The following is a 23,888-nucleotide window of genomic DNA, read 5'->3' as shown; positions in this document are numbered from 1 at the left end:
GGTAAAAACTCCCAGGTAAACTGTGAAGTATTATGTAAAGGTAAATCACTATTATCTTGTTTGGAGGAATATAATTCTTGAATGCAAACAGTTCATTTGGGGAGGATATTTCTTTATTGATATGTCTAATACGAATAAGGTAGTTCTTCCCCTTTTCCCATATCTGAACAGAGACAGTAGCACATTATAAACTTAATATTTTTTTCTTAAAATGTTTTGCTTTAAAAATCAGACCACAAACAACTTTTGTCCAAACACAAAAGCTACATAGACTCCGATTCAGTAGGTGAAAAATCTTAGTTGCAACACAATATCCATTTATGATAAAGATACTTAGCAATTAGAAATAGCAGATAATATCCTTAATATGAAAAGGGACCTCTACAAAAAACATACAGCTCTAACACTGAATACTTTCCCTCTAAAATTGAGGAATAAGGATGTCCCTTCCCATCATTTTGATTAGACATTGGAGTGCAATATTGGCCAACGCAATGAAGCAAGAAAAAAGAATGCATAAAGACTGAAAAGAATACATATAACTGTTTCTATTTCCAGATGACATAATTATCTATGTAGAAAATCCCAAGGAGTTCACACACACACACACACACACACACACACACACACACACACGAGAGAGAGAGAGAGAGAGAGAGAGAGCAAGAGAGAGAGAGAGAGCAAGAGAGGGAGAGAGAGAGACTTGTATTCATCAGATACAAGGACAATTTACAAAAATCAATCATTTCTATACATTAGCAACAAACAATTAGAAAATAAGATTTAAAAATATATCACTTACAAGAAAAACAAAACCAATTAACATGAATAAAATTAAGACTTCTACAATAAAAACTGTGAGGCATTGCTGAGCAAAATGAAAGGGGATATAAATAATTGAAAAGATATATTCATGGCGTAGAAAACTCAATAGCATTAAGATGCACATTCTCCCCAAATAGATAAATAAATCCAAACAACATCTATCAAAACCACAGCAGATCTTTCCATAGAAATTAAGAAACTGTGTCTAAAAGTAGTATGGAAACACAAAGAATCTAGAGTAGTTAAATAATTTTTACAAAAAAGATTAAAGTTGGATTTCATGTTTCTTGTCAAAATTTACTTTAAATATGCAATAATCAAGACAGATAAGAAAACAATGAAATAAAGTATTGAACAAGCCTTCACACACTCATGGTCAATTAATTCTGACAAAGGTATTCACTTCAAAGAGGAAAGTGTAGACTCTTCATAAAATGGTATTGGAACAATCGGTTTTTCAGATGAAAAATATGAACTTTGATCTTTGCCTCATATCTTATGCCAAAATTAATTAGAAATGGCTCATACCTAAGCACATGAGCTAAAACTGTTAAACTTCTAAAAACAAGCAGGAGAAAATCTTTAGAACTTTGAGCTGGCAAAGAATTCTTATAAAAATACCATCAAATAAAAGGGAAAAGTCTTAAATTGGACCTCATCAAAAGTAAAAACTGTTCTTCATAAGATTTCATTGAGAAAATGAGAAGACAATATGCAGACTGGAAGAAAATACTTGCCACATACATCTGATGAAGGGCTTGTAACAGGGCTATATAAAGAATGTTTACAACTCAATAAAAAGAAGAAAATGACCCGACAGAAACAGGCAAAGGGATTTATACCTCAAAAAGCAATGCATTCTAATAGACAATAAATATATAGAAAAATGTTCAACATTATTAGGTAGCTGGGAATGTGAATTCACACAGGATACATCTTCAGACCTACTGGGATAGCTGAAATTAAATGACTGGCAATACCAAGTGTTGATGAGGATGTGAAGCAAGTGAAACATTCATACTTTGCTGTCACAAGAATGTAGCAGTTTTTAATAAAGCGAATCATATGCTTACTATAAGACATGGCAATTTTACTCCTAAAATGTTAACACAAGCAGAGAAAACATTCACAAAATCTTATATCCAAATATGTTTATAGCAGGTTTATTCACAATAGACAAAATCTGGAAACAAACTCCATGAACAGATAAAAGTAAAACTTTTTTTCATGCAATGGAATACTACTCAGCAATGAAGAGGAACGCAGTCATCCAACAATATGAGTACACTTGTTAAGCATTACACTGAATGAAAGAAGCTAGACAAAAAATGACTGCAGAGTGTATTACTCTAGTTACATGAAGTTCTAGGAAAGTCTAAACTAATTTTATGATAGAAATCAGATAATCAGTTGCCTAGAACTGGGGGTAAGATTTACTGCAGTGGGCCATGAAGAAACATTATGAATTGTTTTCCATCTTCTTTGGGGTGATAGAAGCCTTCTGCATTTTCACTGGGGAGAATGGTTTCATGGGTGTGTACATTTGTCAAAATTCATCAGATTGTACACTTAAAATGTTTTATGTGCATTTTAATATAAATTTTATCTTAATAAACTTGGTTTTAAAAATCTCAGTCACAAATTTAAGCATTCGATGAGTATAAATTCTTTGACTTGATAGCTGAATCTGAGATCTAATATTAAAACAATGGTATAATGCTTTCTGCTATAGCATGAATTTAGATTCAGTGCAACTAATGATTCACTGCTGTCCTCTGCTCTGCTCCTTTTCTCAAGGAGAAAAGCTAAAGTGGGCTAAAGTTTTATATTCTCTTTTGTGGACGGGTATGAGAGAGAGGAAATAAACTTTCTCATGATGAGTTTATAGTGGAATTTTCAGTTCAGCATAATAGTTCACACTATAATTTTCACCACCTTTATTCTTTTGCTTTGTTTGTTAAAATAACAAATGAACTCAAACTATCTTCTTTAATCTTGGTTTAATGCAGCCTTTTCTTTTTTTTCTTTTTTTATTTTTAGAGACAAGGTCCTGTTCTATTACCCAGGCTGGAGTACAATGATGTGAATGTAGCTCACTGCAGCCTCAAACTCCTGGGTTTAAGTGATCTTCCCACGTTAGCCTCTTGAGTAGCTATGACTACAGCCATGTGTCACCATGCCTGACTAATTAAAAAAAATTTTTTTTTTTGAAGAGACGAGGTCTTGCTATGTTGTCGAGGTTGGTTGTGAACTGACCTCAAGTGGTCCTCCTTCCTCAGCTTCCCAAAGTGCTGGGATTACAAATGTGAACTACTGTGCCTGGCCAAATGAAGTTTCTCCTTTTACATGATTACACTTAGTGTACCCCTACTAATTAGTAATTATTATTATTAGTAGGGTACATGAAATAATACTTAGTGGGGTATACTAATAATTGGTAGGCTACACTAAATAACAATTTATGTATTGTTATCTCAGTAAGAGTTGGTATTCTATTGGGTTTCCAGATTGCACACAGCACCAGGGCTTCTGGCTAAGAGGCTGAGAGTCAGGAATGAAATCCAGACTTCATTCACTTGGTCAAGCTATTCACCCTTGTGTGAGGCTGCATCTGTCTAGGTTCCTGAAGGAAGAGAACTATGCTAATTAGCACAAAGTGTCTGTTTGATATCTCTGCTGTCATGGGTGTTAACTTTGAAGCTGTAGTACACCTTATCAAGCTTCTTTTGCGGTTAAATAAAATGATTTGTCAGCACAGTACTGAGGATTAGGATTAACATAAACCACTTATTGGTTTAGCCAGTGTTCATTCATCCATCCTTCCATCCATCCACTTGTCCATCCATCCATCCATCCATCCATCCACCCATCTGTCCATCCATTCATTTGATGCATATATACTGGTTTCCTCTTACATGCCAATTTTACACTATGTTCCAGAGATGCAAAAGAGAACATCAGGGACCCTACCTTCAAGGAGTGTACAATCTGCTGGTGGTATCATTTAAAAAACTGCAGTTCAACAGATAATGGAAGTATGGAAAGCACATTTGTGAGCAGTTAGAGTGCTCTCAGCTGACTCCAGAGAATAATGTCTCTGGTCCTGTTTTATCACCTCTGTTTTATCTAGCTTGAAACTCAGCCAGTCAGCTTTCATGTGAAGCCCTGGCTCAGCTAGGCACTAGGTGAGCTCTAAAGCTACACTTTCAGAATAGAAGAAATGAAGATGTGGCCCAGAGTATCATTAGTGTCCCGATGATATTCTAATATTTGCATTAAGAAATCATAAATATTTTAATTGAAATTTAGAAATTCCTTGGGCTCAGACTAATTTTCACAGGAGCTACCCAAATAAATTTTGTAGAGGCAATATTGCAGAGCAAGTGGGAGAAGGTGGATTGATCTTGATTGAAAAGAAGAGTTGAAATAAAAACTATGAGTTAGCGTAAGTCATGCATTTCTAGAGCATTTAAAAATAGATGTATATGATTCCATAAAATTGAATTTGACTAAATCTTTTTAAAGCGACTTCCAAAAAATATACTTTTTTGGGCAAAATAGAAAGTATCCTATTTTCTCTTCCTTAGAAATGAGTATATCAAGTAAAACAGAATGTCAAAATATTCTAGTTAAAATGCATTGTGTCAGAGATTCATCTCCATTGCTATTATGTTAGAACAGCATGGTTTCTAAGAACAATGGAACTAGAGGAACACCTCCAGGCCCAGTCTGCTTTATTTGAGCAGAGCACTTTTCTTAGCACTAATTTACCTGATTGACAGCAATATTGGCGGTGGGATGGAGTATATGGGTATCACTAATGACAAGCAATGGAAGCTTTTAGGTATTTTTTGATGCCTTTCAAACTAATATGTTATGAGGATCTTTACTAGGATGAGATTCATAATTCTTAAAATGGAAATCTAACGTGCACAATTTATGCCTGTATGCAGGAGCGGTTTTACAACTTTTCTGAAACTAGGTGGGTGACAGCTTATCGACTAGAAAGGATGACAAAGAGGAAAAGCCATCCTGAGGATTTTTTGCTCCCACTTCATCTATGATTGGTTACCCAGCCAAAGTTCTCCTTAATGTTGGTGGTACTAGGTCTGCATTAAACATTGCACTCAAATAGGATGCTTGGCAAATGAGATTGCTCTTAGACACTGGACAGAAGTGATGTGCCTAAATTCTAGGAGGTTACATTCATGTCACCATAAATGGAAAATCAAATTGTCGTTGTCTTAGAAGAGTAGAAAGGGGAAAATTATCTATTTAGACCAGACACATCTTAAAATCAAGTTACTTCACATGAAATATGAATTACTTGAGTCCCAAGAGAAAACCATTAAATATAGATAGGCATATACAGAGACAGTTTTGACTGTAACAGAAATGAAATCAACTCAGGATCTGATCAGGCCATCACACAAAGACATAACTGTAATGGGGGTGGGACAGTCTGTTTCAGAGAGAGCAAGGACATTTTACTGTAGAAAAATCAGATGTAGGTGATGGGGAGGAAGGCAGCAAATCACACTGCCATGTGTGTTCCTATACAACAATTTTGCATGTTCTTCACATGTACCCCAAAACCTAAAATGCAATAAAATAAATAAAGGGAAAAAAAAAAAAGAATAGGGGGTGAGAAAGAAGGTGTCAGTCACACCTTTGCCAAGTACCGCTTCCCATACCCTAAGCTCAATTCTGATTACTCTTGCCATTTTCGATGGCTCAAAGCCTAAGAATCTGATGAGAAAATAGACTAAAAAATTGAACCACATGTAAACTATGTATAGATTTGCTAGCCCTGGGAAATAGGATGGGAAGCAAACAGCAGCAGCAGCAAATTCAAAATTGGCTGTAAATCTCAAATAGGAAGTAGAAGACTCACATTGGGCATGGTATACCCATGCTTTAGAACTAAGAGGTATTTTATACAAATAAAAAAAAAGAGAACATCTTTCATTAGTTCTCTCAGCTTGTTGTAGAAAAACTGCAGCAGAGAATTGGCACCCACCGAAAAGGCCTGTTACTGAGGCAAAAGACTGTTTATTTTTTCTGCTTTATCACTGTAAGTGTTGAAGCTGTTAACAGGTTTGCTGAAGTAAAGAGGGTTGTGTGCCAAATATATGAGTAGGGCCAGAGCTTGCAGGACTCAAATGTCGACTTTCTTTAGCCCCAGGCAGGTCCTTTAGCCTTTGTGCCTCAATTTAATCTTTCTACATAGCTCAGTGGAAAACTATACAGTCTCTCTCAACAGAATTGCTAGTAGCCTAGGGATACTCATGCCATCTTCAGGGGTCATCTAATACCAGGGGACAAAGCAAACAGCTTTACATGTGCAAGAGATCAGGCAATGTTTTAGGTGCTCGTCTTAACCCTAAGGGCATTATCTTATTGGCCCAGGGCATTTTACACTCTATATTCTTGTGTGTTAAGAGAGGCAATGTTTAAAATAGTAGAACAGTTCTCTACTGAGTTACTATCAACTACTGAAAGTTCTTCCTACATGTAAATATGTCCTCAGATTCAGTTAGGCCAATTATATTTTATTCAGATTTTCACTATTGAAACATATTTTGAGAACAAACACGATGGGCACTGTGCTTGATAAGGTAATATATATATATATTTTTTTTTTTTTTTGAGATGGAGTTTCGCTCTTGTTGCCCATGCTGGAGTGCAATGGCACAATCTCTACTCACTGCAACCTCCGCCTCCTGGATTCAAGTGATTCTCCTGCCTCAGCCTCCCGAGTAGCTGGGATTACAGGAATGCACCACCACACCCAGCTAATTTTGTATTTTTAGTAAAGATGGGGTTTCTCCTTGTTGGTCAGCCTGGTCTCGAACTCCTGACCTCAGGTGATCTGCCTGCCTCAGCCTCCTGAAATGCTGGGATTACAGGCATGAGCCACCACGCCCAGCCTGATAAAACTTTTTAAAATAAAATATATAGCCCAATCTTCAAGAATGTAACCATTTAATGGAAGAAGAAGATGAATAAGCAAATATGTCCATGTCATGTGGTCAGAACTATAAGAGGTCACATGTTCTGTGAGTAGCAAGGAAGAGAGTAGCAGACTTGATGTTAGGAAGTTGGAGAAAGTTACACAAATATACCAATATTTGAACTAGGTTTTGAAGAATGAGGTTAAGGTCACTATATGGGAGTTATGTGAGAGATGTTCTTTCAGGAGTTAAAAGTACAGCAAGGGCTCAGAGAAATGGAAAACATAGTGTGTTCAGAATAATTAAAGATGTTTAATGTATGAGATGGAGACCAACAAAAGATGAGATTGGAAAGGCAGGTTGGGAGGTTAAAAGGGCTTTGGATGCAGTTCTAATGCAGGGTCTCAACAGATTAGTTCATCGCAGAATCATTACATGGCCTGCTTTCCCAAGATGTCACTCCTGTATTTATGTTGTTTCCTCTGAATCATAATTTTTTAACCTTTCTTCTGGATCATTCTATCAACATATACATATATATATGTACATACATATATATATATGTATATATATGTACATACATATACATATAAATATATATGTACATGTGTATATGTATACACATGTATACACACATATATTAGCATTATCATCTTTAATTTAAGAATTCTTCCTTAATGCTTGGTTCTTTCCCACTCATCAATCTGAGTTACTGTCTATATCTGTCTATATCTATAGTTACCTTCAGAGATATTTTTCAAAAGTATTATCTACTTAATACGAGTGGACTTAGCCCCTTACCAGCTGTTAGGGACTGCATGTTTACACTTCCCCAAAATTCATAATACCAATGTAATGGTATCTGGACATGGGCTTTTTGGAAGGCAATTAGACTATAAGGGTAGAGCCCTCATGAAGGGATTAGTGCCCTTATAAGCAGAGACAAGGGAGAGTTGCTTCCTCTCTCTTCTCTCTTTCCACTATGAGGACACAGGAGGAAGACAGTTATTTACAAACCAGGAAAAGGGTCAGAACCCAATCACTCTGGCTCCCTTATCTTGGACTCTCCAGCCTCACAAACTGAGGAATAAATTTCTCTTGTTTAAACCACCCAGTCAATGATAATTTGTCATAATAACCCAAACTCACTAAGACACCAGCTAAGACTCTCTGCGTCTGTTTTTCATCTTTAAAATGGAAATAACTCATTCCTATATTACTGAATTAAAATATAGTGTCAACTACTACATATAGTACTACTATTTATATGGTACTAGTGGGTTTATTATAGGAAAATATATATTTTATATGAACTATATAGATTATATCTATTTTACAATCATATAATATATAAAAATCTATAATTGTCATAAATATATATTATGAGGCATTAATATATATGTGTAAAACTTATGTGTTTACAATATTAAGAGTCTGGTGATAGTAAATACTATATTAATACAATTTTTTTTTTTTGATGGAGACTCGCTCTGTCTCTCAGGCTGGAGTGCAGTGGCGTGATCTCAGCTCACTGCAGACTCTGCCTCCTGAGTAGCAGTGACTACAGGCCCATGACACCATGCCCAGCTAATTTTTGTATTTTTAATAGAAACAGAGTTTCACCTTGTTGACCAGGCTGGTCTTAAACTCCTGGCTTCAATTGATCTGCCTACCTTTGGCCTCCCAAAGTGCTCGAATTACAGGTGTGAGCCATTGTGTCCGGCCAATATTATACAATTTTAATTTATGATGATGATGATGATTTTCTGCCTACATTACTATATGGACTTCTTTGTCCACAGTCTGCTATTACTATATCAGATACTTCTGGTGCTGTGCCTCACATCTTTTTAAATCACCTTTCTTTTCTCAATTATTGTTGGGCAACCAGTTTAACACATGAGTAACACAGCAGTACTCTGCCTTACCTGTACCAAGTATCTCTCTCCCTCTTTGTATTAATTTTATTGAGGTATAACTGACATACAGTAAATTGGATGTCTTTAAGGTACAAAATTTGATAAATTTTGACACAAGAACATATCTGTAAAGCCAACATCACAATAAAATAATGAACAAAGCCCTCATCTCTCAAAGTGTTCCTATACCCCTTTTCAGTCCCTTCCTTCTGTACCCTCTACTACTCTCCTAGGCAGCCACTGATCTGATTTCTGCCCCTACAGATTAATTGGCATCTTCTAGAATGTATGTAAATAAAATAATAAAATATGCAGTTTCTATAACTATCTCTGTCCCTGGGCATACTGCTTGAAAGGATTTTCTGTGTTGTTGCAGATACTAGTAGTACTTCTCTTTATACTGAATAGTGTTTTATTAAATGAATATATCCAATCATATTGATGTCTATTTGAATTATTTTCAGTTTTTGGCTTTGCATATTAAGTACAAATCTTTTATGGAAATATGCTTTTACTTTTCTTGAGTAAATATCTTGGAGTACAATGGCTGTTCCACACCGTAGGTATAAGACTACCTTTTTTTAAAGCTTCCACTGAACTGCTTTGACCAGGAATGAATGAGCGTTCCAGTGGCTCTACATCCCTGCCAACACCTGCTACGTGCAGTGAGTCATTTTAAATTTAGGCATGCTAATAGATATGTAGTTGTAATTTATTGAGATTTTCATGTATATTTTCCTCATTACTAATAATGGTGGCCATCTTTTCATGTGCTTACTTGCCATCCATATGACTTCTTTGGCATATGAGTATATTCAAATTTTTACCCATTTCCTAATTGGGTCTTTCTTTTATTACTGAGTTTTAACAGTTTCTTATATATTACAGATATTAGCCCTTTATTACATAAATGATTTGCAAATATTATCTCCCAGTCAATGTCTTTTTTGATTCTCTTTTTTTCTAAAAAATTAAATCTTATTTTGTATATTTGAGGTTTACAGCATGATTTATGGGATATGTATAGATAATAAATTTGTTGCCATATTGAAACATATTAATCTGTCATCTCATAGTTACCTTTTCTGTGTGACAAGAGCAGCTAAAGTCTACTTATTTTGGAGGAATTCCTAATACAATACAATTTTATTAGCTCTAGTCCTCATGTATGTTAGACCCCTAGGCTTATTTATTTATTTATTGAGGCAGAGTAGCCTACACTTATTTATCCTACATATATGCTATTGGTATCCTTTGACCTCCATCTCCTCATTTCCTACCACCACTCCCCATAACCATTGTATTATTCTTTATCTCTGTATGTTTGACCTTTTTGAAAAAGATTCCTCATGTAAGTGAGATCATATAATGCTGTTTTTCTGCGTTTGGCTTATTTCACTTAGCATAATGTCCTCCAGTTCTGGTGTCATGCCTAGAAAATTACTGCATAACTCCAAATCACTTAAATCACTGTGTTTTCTTTTAGAACTTCTGTAGCTTTTCAATTTACATTTAGGTTAATGATTCATTTTGAGTTAATTTTTTTAATATATGGTATGAGTTATGGATTAAAGTTCTTTCTTTTTTCTTTTCATTTTCTTCTTTTGCATAGGATATTCATTGTTTCAACTATCATTCGTACCATTTGTTAAATAAAAGACTCCTTTCTCCTCAAAATCATTTTTGTCAATATTTTGTTGTTCATATGTGTAGATATAATTGTGGAATCTCTATTCTTTTATGTTGGTCTACTTATCTATCTTGACATCAATATCATACTATCTTGATTACTATAGCCTTATGTCTTTAGTTTAAGTAGAGTTTGTCTTCAATTTCGCTCTTTTTCAAATTTATTTTGGCTCTCCTAGAGTCCTTTGTATCTCCATGTAAGCTCAAGAGAAAGTTTGTCAATTTCTATGAAAAAAAAGAAAAAAAAAAAAAGCTTTTCCCAGATTTTGTTTGGGGTGGAGTTGAATCTATAGATTAATTTAGGGAGAACTGACATCCTAACTATTAAGTCTACTAATTCACAAATGCAATATCACTTTCCATTTACGTAGGTTTTAAAAATTGTATTACAGAAATATTTGTAGTTTTCACAGCACTAGTTTTGCATGTATTTCGTCTGATGTATCCTTACATATTTCACATTTGATATCATTGCAAATGATATTTTTAAATTTTAATTTCTGATTGCTAGTGTACCAAAAAAATAATTGATCTGGGGATATTAATCTTACATCTTGGAACCCTGCTAAACTCCTATAAGTTTTAGTAGCTTTGTTTGGACCCCACAGGATTTTCTACAAAGATACTGCCTGTGAATAAAGAGAATTTCACTACTTCTTCCTTTCAAACCTGAAGTCTTTTACATAGTTTTTCTTTTCTTTTAGAGACAGGGTCTTGTGCTACCAACCAGACCATGGCATGACCATAGTTCACCATAACTTTGAACTCCTGGGCTCAAGTGATCCTCCCGCATCAGCCTCCTGAGTAGCTAGGACTACAGGTGTGCACCATGGTGCCTCGATAATTTCTGTTTTTATTAAAGAAAAGGTGTTGCTATGTTGCACTTGGCTGGTCTCAAACTCCTGAGCTCAAGCAATCCTCCCACATCCGCCTCCCAAGTATCTGGGTCTTAAGGTGTACACCATCATACCTGGCCAATTTTTAATTTTTTGTTGGTCTGTTTTGCAGAGATGAGAGCTCACTATACTGCTCAGGCTGGTCTTGAACTCCTGGTCTCAAGTGATCCTCCCCTCTTGGCCCCCAAAGCACTGGGATTACAGGAGCGAACCACCACACCTAGTAAAATGTACTTTTTTGTAATGCTAAACTAACCTTGCATTCCTGACATAAGCACCACTAGGCCATGATGTATTATACATTTTAAGTGTTCACAGATTTACCTTGCTAAATTTTAAGAATTACATCTTTGTATATAAGGAATACTGGACTGTAATTTTCTTTTCTTGTAATAGTTGTCAGACCTTTTTTTGCCCCATCTTACATTCCTTATTGTCACCTTTTATTGCAAGTATTGCTATGGTAACAAGCTTTCAGGAAATATAACAGAACAATACCTTGTCTTAGCTGTATCTCTTTTCTTTATCTTCCTGCTCTGATACTTCTTCGATTACACTAAAGATGGCGTCTCTCAATAGTGGAGTTTGTGAAAACCTGGAAATGTAATACTCCATGAACAACCCTTGACCACTGGAGAGGGAAAGCCTATAGATAAATATTCTTCGCTTCAATCCCATTGGCAGTCAATTCTAAAGCACATTATACATAGCTTCTTAAAAGGTTCCGGGTCTCCCATGTAGAATGTGCCTTAGGATTGACTCCCTGTGGGATAGAAGAGAAGAACATTTATCTGTAAGCTAAATGTTGATGATGAGCTTAATGCATATGTGTATTGACTTTCCCTCTTTTCTGTTTCATTCTTTTCAATCCTCCATTCCTAGTCCCTAGCATCATAAACCAAAATAAACTGTCTTTATTGTAGCCTTTATTTCACACTTTGCTATCGTTGAGTAGAGGGTCAGGGAGGGTAACACAAATGAAAACATCACCCACGACCTGTACAATGGTAATTTCTCTCTCCTCATCTTATTCCATCTCTTAGAAACATTAGGCTAGAGTTGACCATTATCTCTTGTGACACGTTTCATTCTCTTGATTTCCGTGATGTACATTCACCTGGGACTTTTCTATTACCCTAGTGGTTTGTCCATCTGAGTGTACTTCATTAGTGTAACATTTTATATTCCACCTGTAAATGTTGAAATGTTTCAGAGTTCAATCTTTGAACATTTTTTACTTAAATATCTTATGTAGTCCCTTTGCTGTCATCAAAATGCCAATAAATCTCATATTTGTATCTCCAACCATGATCTTCTCACTGACCTCCAGACTCCAATTCATTTGCAACTGTATGTGCTTGACTCCTCCCCTTAAATGTTTAGTGAGCTTCTCAAAATTATCTCATGGAAAACTAATTTCTAAAACTTTCTGAACCATTCTTCTCAATCAGCCATATTCCTCAAGGCTGAGTTATGCTCTTTCATTTATATTCTAACTACAATCAATAAGCAAGTCCCATCAGCTCTACCTTAAAAATATATATGTATCACACATCCATCACTTATGTCCATCTTCACTGCCATCCATGTCATCATCTTTACTACCTAGTCTAGGTCATTATCATCTTTCACTTAAACCATGGTAATAGTTTCCTAATTGGTCTTCTAGCTTCTATTCTTGCTCCTTGGAATTTATACACTGCACCATAGAGAGAATGATGTCTTAAATACATTAATCAGACACGTCATTTCCTGGCTTAAAACCCTACAAAAAGCTTTCTGCTGTACTTAAGATAAATCTAATGACTTAGCATAACCTTTGAGACCCTACATGAACTGGTTGCTGCCTCTCCATCTGACCTCATCATTTACTATGCTCCACCTCTCTTATTATGCTACAGTCACATTGGCCTTTGACTAATCTATGAATTTATCAAACATATTCCTGCCTTAGGGCATTCTTACTTTCTGTCTCCTCTGCCTGGAACAAGCTGCCACCATATGTTCATTGAGCTGGATCCTTTTTGTTTGTTTCAACTCAAATGTCACCTCCTTAGAGAGAGGTCTTCCAGTCTACTATACCACATCCTCATCCCTACTCAATCTATATCATATTTTCTTACTATTACATACTTATCACTATCAAAAATGGCTATGTCTATTTATTTGTTAATTGCTTATTGTCTCTTTCTCCCTTGGGAATGCAAGCTCCATTACAGCACTTACATTCTTTACCCTGAAATACATCTAGTGCCCAACATTCTACCTAGATGGATTTTAATAAATATATATTGAATGAGTAAATAAGAGATTTCACTTCAAAGCAAGGTTATACATAAAAAAAAAACTTAACACTATGGATCCTACTCTGACACACTGTTAAATATTTACTCTTTGCAATTCTGTCAGTTTTACCTAATCTCACCTTCATTTTTTTCCCTTAGTAATTTCCTCAGAAATTCCTAAATCATGGAACTATATTGTGGTAATTAAAGAAGTATATGCACATAGCTATTCCTTACTTGATGTGCTTATTCATAGATATGATTCTCCTGGCTTATTATGTGTTGGATATAAATTGAAATAGTGTTACATAGTTGGAAAAATGCCAAGTTGAAGTTGAAAAGTTAATCTTCTAGTATTAGTTGATTAATTTGCAATATAGTTATAAAATTAGACTGTTCTGCCTTCGTGTTAACTAAAGTCCCTAAAGAAATACAACTTCAGAAGAAAGCACCCACACCTTTCAGGATAAGGCATTTGAACCCTTATGCAGGATTTGTGAAGATCTACCTGCAAACCAGTTTTATCGTCTTCAGCCCACACTCACTCAAGTGAATAAAACCAATGAGTCTGAAGATACTGGAAGAGAGGATACCTTTGGAGAAAGCTATTTCAGTTTGTGATATTTTCCTTGAGCTCCTTCTGGGAAAGGAGTGTTGCTTCTCTTCACTGAAACCATGGGAGAGGTGCTTCAAGTAGCCCGCCTACAGAACCTGCTTCATGAGCCCTGGAACCTGGGTAACATGGCTGAAGTCTACCAAATGCTCCTGGTGTTAGAGTGGTGGCAACACTGTGAGCAAGCCAATGGTAGGTCAGAGCTGTATATGTATCCCATGGACTAGGGAAGGGCCCATTGGAAAATAACAGGCCCAAGGATTTTTTTTTTAATTGTACGTTGGGATCTGGGGTACATGTGCACATCCTGCATCCTGCAGGATTGTTGCATAGGTACATACATGCCATGGTGGTTTGCTGTCTCGATCCCTGCTGTCACCTACTTCAGGCATTTCTCCTGGTGTTATTCCTCCCCATCATCTCCACCCTCCACTGTCCCTCCCTTCCTCTCCCCTCCACTACACCCCCACCAATCTCAGTGAGTGTTGTTCCCTTACCTGTGCTCAAGGGTACTCATATTTCATCACCCGCCTATGAGTGAAAACATGCAGTGTTCGGTTTTCTGTTCTTGTGTCAGTTTGCTGAGAAGAATGGTTTCTAGATTCGTTCATGTCTCTGCAAAGGACACAAACTCGTTTTTTATGACTGCATAGTATTCCATGTCGTATATGTGCCATATTTTCTTCGTGTAGTCTATCATTGATGGGCATTTGGCTTGGTTCCAGGTCTTTGTTATTTGCTATAGGCAAGAACTTCATGACTAAAACACCAAAAGCAATGGCAACAAAAGCCAAAACAGACAAATGGAATCTAATTAAACTTAAGAGCTTCTGCACAGCAAAAGAAACAATCATTGGAGTTTCTAATGATTTGCACCACAAACTGCAATAGTTTTCTCCAGAGGCATCCTCTCTTCTGGTACCTACATACTCGGTTGTTTTATTCACTTGAGTGAGCGTGGGCTGAAGACCATAAAACTGGTTTGTGGCCAGACCTTCACAAACAGCACTGCACCAAACATATGTGTCTTTATAATAGAACAATTTATAATCCTTTGGGTATATACCCAGTAATGGGATTGCTGGGTCAAATGGAATTTCTATTTCTAGATCCTTGAGGAATCACCACACTGTCTTCCATAATGATTGAACTAATTTGCATTCCCACCAACAGTGTAAAATTGTTCCTATTTCTCCACATCCTCTCAAGCCTTTGTTGTCTCCAGATTTTTTAATGATCGCCATTCTAACTGGCATGACATGGTATCTCAATGCGGTTTTGATTTGCATTTCTCTAATGACCAGTGATGATGAGCATTTTTTCATATGTTTGTTGGCCTCACGTATGTCTTCTTTTGAAAAGTGTCTGTTCATCTCTTTCGCCGACTTTTGAATGGGTTTGTTTGTTTTCTTCTTGTAAATCTTCTTTAGTTCTTTGTAGATTCTGGATATTAGCCCTTTGTTAGATGGGTAGATTGCAAAAATTTGTTCCCATTCTGTTGGTTGCCAGTTCACTCTTGTTCTTTTGCTGTGCAGAAGCTCTTAAGTTTAATTAGATCCCATTTGTCTATTTTGGCTTTTGTTACCATTGCTTTTGGTGTTCTAGTCATGAAGTCCTTGTCTATGCCTATGTCCTGAATGATGTTGCCTAGGTTTTCTTTTGGGTTTTTATGGTGTTTGTTCTTCTGTTTAAATCTTTAATCCATTTGGAGTTAATTTTTGTATAAGGTGTAAGGAAGGGCTCCAGTTTCAACTTCCTGCATATGGCTAGCCAGTTTTTCCAACACCATTTATTAAACAGGGAATCCTTTCCCCATTGCTTGTTTTTGTTTGGTTTGTCAATGATCAGATGGTTGCAGATGTGTGGTGTTGCTTCTCAGATCTCTGTTCTGTTCCATTGGTCTATATCTCTGCTTTGACACCAGTACCATACTATTTGAGCCCAGGTGGCCAGGCAAGGTGGCTCACATCTGTAATCCTAGCAGTTTGGGAGATGAGAAGGTCACTTGAGCCCAGGGGTTGAAGATCAGCCTGAGCAATATAGTGAGATCCTGTCTCTATAAAAAATAGAAAAATTAGCTGGGTATGGTGGCATGTGCCTGCAGTCCTAGCTACTCAGGAGGCTGAGGTAGAAAGATAGCTTGAGCCCAGGAGGTCAAGGCTGCCGTGAGTCATAATGGCACCACTGCACTCTAGCCTGGGTGACAGAGCAAGACCCTGTCTCCAAATAAATAAGTAAATTAATTAAAGAAGTCCAGAAGAGATTCCTGAAAGACTCAACAGCTTCTGCAATCCATAACATGCCACAGGCTGCTATCCAGAGCAGCTAGCAGCCTGTGGTATGTTACGGATTGCAGAAGCTGTGTGGTGTTGTAAACATCTAACTGGAGAAGAGGTATCACCCTGTGTCAAAGGAGTTGCTGTGAGACATTCTCCATGGAGACGATTCTTGGGAAACCATAGAAGAAAGATTTCGCTTTAAATGCCTTCAGTTAGCATTACATTGAATGCTAGAGACTGAATACTTTCCCCAAGATTGAGAACAAGGCAAAGGTGGGCACTATTACCATTTCAATTCAACTTTGTACTGGAAGCCCTACTCAGTACAATGAGGCAAGGAAAATTAAAAAGGGGCAACTTTAGTCATGAAAATCAGCAAATAACACTTGCTAATGTGTCATGAAATTTGGTACTTCTATACATTGGAATACTAAACCACAACCACCAAATCTACTGGTGTATGTAATGACATAAATGAGTTCAAAAGCACTGTGCCAAATGAAAGGAGCCAAACGCAAAAATCTGTATGCTATACGATTTACTATATATGAGCCATTTCGTGAAAGGCAAAATAGCAGGGAGAATAATCATATCAGTTGCAGAGGGAGACATTTGACTAGTAAGAGGCAAAAGCGAACCTTTTGGGGCAATAGGTTATGTCTGTGTCTTGATTGTGGGAGTAGTTACCTAAACGTATATGGTTATCAAAGCGCATACTGACTGTCCTCTTAAGAGGGTGAATTTTTCTCAAGGAACTCAATAAATTTGACTGAAAAAGTTCATTATGCCATTTGTGGTAATAGAGATAATAGAATAGGTGAAGAGAACAGAGACAAGGGAAATATAACCTGCAATAGGGTGGTGGAATGCTCTGACATAAACACAGGGACTATGTTTATCATCCACAAGACATTGAGCTTTGGTCAAACAAAATACCTAAGCTGCTGAGGCTGAAGAGGATGTTGGATCACATTGTATGAAAGTATCTGGCCGGGCACGGTGGCTCACGCCTATAATCCCAGCACTTTGGGAGGCCAAGGCGGGTGGATCACCTGAGGTCAGGAATTGGAGATCAGCCTGGCTAATGTGGTGAAACCCCGTTTCTACTAGAAATACAAAAAATTAGCTGGGCATGATGACATGCACCTGTAATCCCAGCTACTCTGGAGGCTGAGGCGGGAGAATCGCTTGAACACGGGAGGCGGAACTTGCAATACAGGGAGATAGCGCCATTGCACTCCAGCTTGGGCAACAAGAGCGAAACTGTCTCAAAAAAAAGAAAAAGAAAGTATCATTACACAGTGTTCCTATCCACTTGTCTATATGCTCCCTGAAAGCAGAGATTTGATCTCATCATTTTGTTATTCCCTGTACTTAGCACAATGTTGGGAATTCATAAGCACACCACAAACCCTTCTTGATTGATAGACTGAGCTGCTAATGGGATATCAGTTTTGAGCTTCCAGACCCCAATAGGAAAGTTACTCTTCTCAAAAATAAGAGTATAGTTTAATATACTTAGCCTATTTCCACAATAGGTCCAGATCACAGAGACAATAATCAACAACTACAAATTGGATGGCAAAAAGGAGGGAAATTTCAAGCAAACTGGGTTATTGATAATAAGTGGTGGCAGAAATTTTGCAGGCAGAATTGAAAAAAAAAACAACAAAAAAAAAACAAAAACATATCCTTAGTAATCCTGGTAATAAAAGTATCCTGAGAAGTGCAAATGAAAACTTAGAAAATCTGGAGATAAAAACTCTGTACAACTAATCCCTCAGACTCATGTGGAACAGAACAGTGTGAGACACACAGAAGGATCTCAGCCAAATTTCAAGATGAAAAAAGGAGAGAAATCTAGACTACCCCAGAAGAGACTCCTCGCTTTTTCAAACTTAGCTGGGTAAGATATTTTATTTATTGGGGAAGAATATGAAATTAATATTAGAACTATATTATCATTATAGTTTATATGTGTATATTTGTCTTGTTAATCTTATATTAACTTGAACTAACTCTTTATTCTTTCTATAAAATCCCAGTGATAAGAACCTCAAGTTTAGGTATCAATATAGCAAGATATAGGGTCTCTAATCATTCTACCTAACACTGAACCAGGAAGATTCCACAAGAATGAGAAAAATGGGCAAATAATGCCTTTTTTGAGCTGTAATAATTAGATTTGTTACGGACTGGGAGGAGATATGCCTTTTAAAACCAAGGGTTCTAATTGGCATTCCAGTTTTTGTATTTTGAAACGGTCTCACTCTGTTGCCCAGGCTTGAATGCAGTGGCATGATCTGGGCTCACTGCAACCTCCACCTCCCAGGTGCAAGCGATTCTCCCACCTCAGCCTCCCAAGTAGCTGGGACTACAGGTGTATGCTATCACACCCAGTTAATTTTTTTTTTTTTTTTTTTTTTTTTTTTAAGTAGAGACAGTGTTTCATCATGTTGGCCAGGCTGGTCTAGAATTCCTGACCTCAAGCGATACACCCACCTTGGCTTCCCAAAGTGCTGGTATTACAGGCACCTGGTTTCTAATCTAGGTATTGTTACATTTCTTGTTCCATATTTCTTATTTTGCAGATGTAATTCAGATCTAGACTAATTTAACTATTTGCTTGTATTGTGGCAGTATCCCCAAAGAGACGGTATTTATCCTTTCACTTTTGCCCACACTTCCACAGATTTTAAGGTCCAACTACATCAAAATGTTTAAAATTGTTCACTCATATTCATGCCAATAGGCAGATCTGTACACTTCCTCCTGGAAGTCTGCTGGTCTTCCAAGTCTGGCTGAGTGGTCATCAGGTGTGTTCTTCCTATTTATCTTCTCCTTTAACTAGACAGTATGGTTCTGTGCCAGGTCCCAATTCTCTGTTATTCATCTTTGTATCCCAGAACTGAATACCATGCCTCATTTATACTATATACTGTATAAATACACACTGAAAATAAAGGAATATCCATGACTTTAATTTTATTCATATTAATTATGAATTTAAATGGCTAAATAAAAACAGCTAGAATTGTAGTAGGGCTAAATAACATGTAACCTGCTTGAGAGTTTTCTTAATCAGCACTCATTCCAGTCTAAACCTATTTTTATTTTTGTGCCACAAAGTTAAGTAAAGAATAAGACCAGACAGGTAATACAATATATTCTTGTAGATTTCTTTTAACCTCCCACTAGGAAACTAATAAGATGGAGACAGGGCAGTGGTAGTAAGGAAAGAATAAAATATCCTCTGAATAATGGTTCTACTTAAATATTTCCTTAATAAATGCCACAGCATTTGGGAATTCATTAAAAGGAAGAACACTCTTTTCTATATGTTAACTGCAGCTTCAGCAATAGGAAAGATGATTAAGAGATTCTTTGAATGAAGCTCAACTTTCTCAGCAGCAACCTAATAGCTATGATTTTTCTAAAAAGAGCTTTCCTAATAACCTGTAAGCTTTCCTAATCCCTGATTCAGGTCTGTTTTCCGTCTACTAATAAATATAGAATAGATCTAGAACTCAATTCTAAAGTGCTTAAATTTAGAATTTCCTTGAAAAGAGAAGACAAGTTGGCTACTAAGCATCTTCTTTTGCTGAATATTTTTATTTTTTCCCTATTTCTTACCTATACAGAGCTCCACTTCAAGAAAGAAATCTCTAGCAATATGCACTCATAAATATTACCTTAAAATTGGAATGCATTGTAGATAAGTTACATTATTTTGTTTTAAAAAGGTATTTGTGTTTGAAAAAAAGAACAGGTTTCAGAACACGCAGAGTAAAAAGTAAAACCATAATATCTGAAAAAAATTAAGCCCCAGATTTATGAGGTCTTCTCAATATTTTGACAATATCATGAATATATTTGTAACAACAATATTAGTATATATAACTCTATATAATGTCCCGGGTATGAAAATAAAGTGTAGAGATGTTAAATAGTTGTCTGAATACAAGGGGTAAAACATTCCATGATTAATTTACATTTCTCCCTCCCAGGTGATTTATCTTAAGATAAAATGTTCAAATGTTTATATACTAATTTAATAAAAGCTAAGTTAAGGATAAAAATGAAGTAATTATTTAAATGATCCAAATTCTCATAGAATTTCTACCTATAACATTCAAATTATTGGGCAAAAGCTTCTGTGATTGGGTTGCCTAATAATTTCCTCAGGTCTTTGTTTTGTGCAATTACATCCATTTGTTTCTGACACTATCAATACTAATGCACAATGGGCATTAGAAATTTACCTAACAGCATCAAGAACTCATATATTCTAACATAGTAAACTAAGAAATATATGATAGGTATATGAACTCAATTTCCATCTGTTAAAAGATAGGAAATATGTCTAATTCATAATCTTAATTTTGGGGATACTTTCATAATAAAAGAAGAGCCTCATCAAAAAGGAGGAAATTAGGCCGGGCCTTGTGGTTCACGCCTGTAATCCCAGCACTTTGGGAAGCTGAGGTCGTGGATCACTTGAGGTCAGGAGTTCGAGACCAGCTTGGTTGACATGGTGAATTCCTGTCTTCTTTTTTCTTTTTTTTTGTACTGTAAGTTCTGCGGTACATATGCAGAACATGCAGGTGTATTACATAGGTATACCTGTGTCATGTTGGTTGGCTCATCCATCACCCCATCATCTACATTAAGTATTTCTCCTAATGCTTTTCCTCCCCTGGTCCCCCACCCCCAAACAGTCCCTGGTGTGTGATGTTCCCCTTCCTGTGTCCATGTGTTCTCACTGATCAACTTCCACTTATGAGTGAGAACATGCAGTGTTTGGTTTTCTGTTCTGGTGTCAGTTTACTGAAAATGATGGTTTCTAGCTTCATCCATGCCCACGCAAAGGACATTAACTCATCCATTTTTTATGGCTGCATAGTATTCCATGGTGTATATGTGCCACATTTTCTTTATCTAGTCTCTCATTGATAAGCATTTGGGTTGGTTCCAAGTCTTTGCTATTGTGAACAGTGCTTCAATAAACATACGTATACATGTGTCTTTATAATAGAAGGATTTATAATTTTTGGAGTATATACCAGTAATGGAATTGCTGGGTCAAACGGTATTTCTAGTTTTAGATCCTTGAGGAATCGCCACACTGTCTTCCACAATGGTTGAACTAATTTACACTCACATAGTGAAACCCTATCTTTACCAAAAAGTACAAAAATTAGCAGAGTGTGGTGGCACAGGCCTGTAATCCCAGCTACTCAAGAGGCCGAGACAGAAGAATTGTTTGAACCTGGGAGGCAGAGGAGATTGCAGTGAGCCAAGATGGCGCCTGGGCAACAGAGACTCTGTCTCAAAACAAACAAACAAACAAGAAATTGTTTTAAATCTATATTTTCTTTAAAACAAAAGCTGCACATGAATTGTACATTAAAATCAATTTTTAAATTTGGCATAAGTACCACACTTAGACCAATTTTTAGTTTTTGAAAGTATGTATTTGTATATGTATGTGGATGTGCATTTAGAAAGCCTTTTTCAATAAAGTTTGATTGCATACTCTGTATCAGACCTTAAACTATATGCTCAGCTGCCACATATACAAAAACACTAGTAACCATAGAATTATTTGGAAAAACAAGAAAGTTTATGAGCCAGAATGTTTCCATTGTTCTTCTAGGACACTACTTTTAACCTTGGTCTCCTTGTGGGTATCATCTAAGAGCTTCTAAAAGTTTGATACCCAAAACTCACTAGTTAAATAATCTCTGGAGGTAGGACCCAGTTGTTTTTCAAGTTTCCCATGTTATTCTAATGTGAGACTCCCTGGCTTAGAATGAGTAATGGATAGGGAAATGAAATTTTCATTAACTCATCAGGTAGAATCAACACAAATGGAAGAAGCAATTAAATGATCTTTTTGTCTTGACAGACATTTAAAATGCATTCTCTAAAAGTAGTCAGCACTTGCTATTCACAACAGCAAAGACATGGAATCAACCTAAATGTCTATCAATGATAGACTGATAAAGAAAATGTGGTAGTTATATACCATGAAATACTATGCAGCCATGAACAAGAATGAGATCATGTCCTTCACAGAAAAATGGATGGAGCTAGAGGCCATTATCTTTAGCAAACTAATGTAGAAGCAGAAAACCAAGTACTGTATGTTCTCACTTATAAGTGGGAACTAAATGATGAGAACGCATGGACACAGAGGAGAACAACACCTACTGGGGCCTATTGTCAGAAAAAAAAAAAAAAAAAACTAATAGGTACTAGGCTTAATACCTGGCTGATGGAATAATCTGTACAATAAACCTCTAGGACACGAGTTTACCTATATAACAAAGCTACACTTATAGCCCTAAGCTTAAAATAAAAGTTTTGTTTTGTTTTGTTTGAGATGGTGTCTCACTCTGTCACCCAGGCTGGAATGCAATGGTGCGATCTCTGCTCACTGCAAAAAATGTTTTTAAAAATGTAAAAAAAAAAAATACTGCAGAAAAAATTTCAATTTCTATATGTTAAATTTCAATTCCTGAGTTATGAAGATGATTTTAAGATTATAAATTCTTTCTTCTGCTTCATCTAGTCTGCTGCTGAATCTCTTTATTGTATTTTTTCTTTCATTCATTACATTATTCAGCTCAAAAATTTCTGTTTGGTGCTTTTGGATGATTCATATCTCTCTGTTAATTTTTCACTCCAATCCTGAATTGTATTCTTAATTTTGTTAAATTGTCTATCTCTTCTATCTTATTGAGTTTCCTTAGAATCATTATTTTTAATTCCTCCTTTGGCATCAGATTTCCTTTTCTTTGGGTTTGTTTCTGAAGAATTACTGTCTTCTTTTGGAGGTATCATGTTGCCTCATTTTTCCATATTTCTTGTATTTTTACATTCATGTCTGAATATCTGGTGAAACATTCACTCCCTCCAATTTTATAGAGTAGCTTTTGTAGAGAAAGATTTTTCCTGTAAATGTGTCCTAATTAAGAGTTTCATAGGATGCTTTGGCTTTGGTTCTGAGTGGGTGCAGTAGTATAGCCTCTGTGTGATTTCTTTGGCTGCAATCAACATCAGAGTGCCTCTATGGTCTAAAATGGTTTTGGAGACAATGGCATGACTTTGCTAAGGGCAGGCCAGTTTTTGAGCCATTGGTGGGCATGCATCTGGCACAGTAGCTCTACTAGTTATGGAAATTGTGTTGATGGATGCAATGGACACAAAGAAGGTTTGTCTTCAGTTTCTGAGGGACAAAGCTGTATAGAAAAGCACAGCCAGCAATAATGGGCACATTGTGGGCTGGTCTTCATCATCTTGGAGGGAAATTGAACCTGTGGCGGCTCTGCCACAGAGGAGGTAGGGTTGATGACCATTTTGGGTGCTCAGTCCTTGCCTTATTTTCAACTGTAAGTGGAATTACTGTCTATTCCAACATTAAGC

Source organism: Sapajus apella, unplaced genomic scaffold (genome assembly GCF_009761245.1).
Source record: "Sapajus apella isolate SASKATOON/1434 unplaced genomic scaffold, GSC_monkey_1.0 scaffold3, whole genome shotgun sequence".
Classification (NCBI taxonomy): Eukaryota; Metazoa; Chordata; class Mammalia; order Primates; family Cebidae; genus Sapajus; species Sapajus apella.
This window is presented reverse-complemented; position numbering follows the sequence as displayed.